This window comes from Loxodonta africana, chromosome 16, assembly GCF_030014295.1.
Source record: "Loxodonta africana isolate mLoxAfr1 chromosome 16, mLoxAfr1.hap2, whole genome shotgun sequence".
In the NCBI taxonomy this organism is placed as follows: domain Eukaryota; kingdom Metazoa; phylum Chordata; class Mammalia; order Proboscidea; family Elephantidae; genus Loxodonta; species Loxodonta africana.
In genome coordinates, this window is record NC_087357.1 from 27,835,923 (window position 1) to 27,838,023 (window position 2,101).

General features: G+C 40.1%; 1 pseudogene; it reads right to left on the minus strand.

Annotated features, from left to right (window-relative positions):
* Window positions 1-787: 787 nt before the first annotated feature.
* Window positions 788-1,282, minus strand: LOC100658386 (large ribosomal subunit protein uL23-like; annotated as a pseudogene).
* Between the last annotated feature and the right edge of the window lie 819 nt (window positions 1,283-2,101).

Here is a 2,101-nt window from a genome sequence, read left to right on the forward strand (position 1 = left end):
GCAAGAAAGGAATCCTTTAATTTCTCAGTAGCACAGGTGTGCTCTCTCTATCAGCAGGAATTTCAAGAATAGTGTCAGTTACTCTGACAAAACAAGCCCAGAGTGACAGGGAATGTCACACATCAGCTTCTCAAGACTTTCTGAAAGCTTTTATGTGTCATTATTCACCTTTAAATAAAATACAGCCAAAGCTGGCACTCAGGTTTGTAATGAGATGAGCACCATTGATGTTTTCTGTACTGGAAGACAGGTAACACATTCTGAAAATCCTGGAGAAGAAGACTCATAATTTTTAATGGAAAATTGCAGTCGCTGGGTATTTGTTGAATACCTACTTTATTTAGCCCTTGGCTACACACTTGTGGGAGCCTCAGAATAAGTAAATGAAGCAGGCTTTGCCCTTTAGGAACTCATGACATATCTAGGAGGAAAATATATATGATGGAAATAATTTAGAAAAAAAATAAATGAACCTTGAGCTAAACTGAATATAGGCAAGTGCACATGTATGGAAGATAAAGAGAACAGGTGTTTTGAATGGTCAGGAAGACAACATGTCCTAGAAGAACAAAGTATGATCAAGGGAGGAAATTCAATCAATTCTGTCCTGACTGTCGAACATACAGAAGGCAATGTGCTAAAGATCTTATTTGTATTGGGTGGTAGACGAGTAAGAAAAAAGTATCATCATGAGGACTTCCCAGGTAAATTGAATTAAGGGTCCAATTTTTCACTTTCCTGTAATAGAATTATACATCTACATTCTTGTTCATGGTGAAAATTTTTATATTTAGAATTAGCCAACTGGACTCAGTTTAGATGATCCCAATCTTGCTGGCAACACCCGAAGCATCATAGTCAGGAGCCAGACAAACATATGCCTTCTTCTGTCTATCAGGCCTGATCAAGGTGTTTACCTTGGCCACATCAATGTCATAGAGCTTCTTCACAGTCTGTTTGATGTTGTGCTTGTTGGCCTTGACATCCACAATGAACACAAGTGTGTTGTTATCTTCTATTTTCTTAATGGCTGACTCATTGGTCAGGGAGAACTTGATGATGGTAGTGGTCAAGCTTGTTCTCCTGAGGGTGCTTTTCTGAGGATATTTGTGTTGTGTTTGTAACCTGAGGGTCTTGGGCTACCGGGAGGTGGGTGATGTGCGAATCTTGTTTTTTTGTGGCTGTGGACATGTTTCAGCACTGACTTCTTGGCCTTCAGCATCTTTGCTTTGGCTTCAGTTTTGGAAGAGCCATGGACTGGCTTCTTTGCTTTTAGCACCATCTTCGTAAAAAGGTTACATCCACACTCTTGCCATGGTCTATGGTAAAAAAAAAAAAAAAAAAAAGGTAGGTGGATGTATTTCCCTTTACTTTGTTATTACCTATGTGACTTCCTTTGGTGAATGAGTTTAGTGAGTGTAAGGGGAGCAGAAGCTTGAAAGGTGCATGCATTGTTGTACTTGCCCTCTCATGCTCTTTGATGTGCTACGTTAAGTGGGTTACCCGAGTTCTGTCCTTCTTCCTGGTCCCTAGAAGGAACATATGCAAACCTGAGCCCAGTCCTTAGCCTATATCAAAGAATAGCTGGATTGGCATCCTGAAGCATGGCTGCCCAGCAGAATTAAAAGACTAGATCAGCTAATCTGTGGTTAACCAACAAACCCATGAGCAGGAGAATAAACGCTTTTGTTATGAGCCACTGATTTATTGGAGTTGTCTGCTACACAACATAAACTGACTTAGAAATTAAGTTTGCTCTCTGTAAGTTTTAATCTAGAAGATAAATAGTAGTATGTTCTCAAACAACTGACTATTCAGTAAATAGAATAAATTTCAGGGGAGAGGTATGGAGTGTTCTGGGGAGAGAAATCACAGCAGAGGAGGAAGTTGATAGTTTCATAAAGACTACGAACTTGTCTGTATGAGATGGGCCTTGAAGGAAGGATAGGATTTGAGCAGATAGTGGAGAGGCAAGGGAAGGATGGAGATGGTATCCCAGCTTTAGAAAGTTGAATACACTGGGAGAAGGAAGCAGTGTAAAGATGGTGTGATGTATTAGTTCCCTATTACTGCCAGAACAAATTGCTGCAAATTCAGTGGC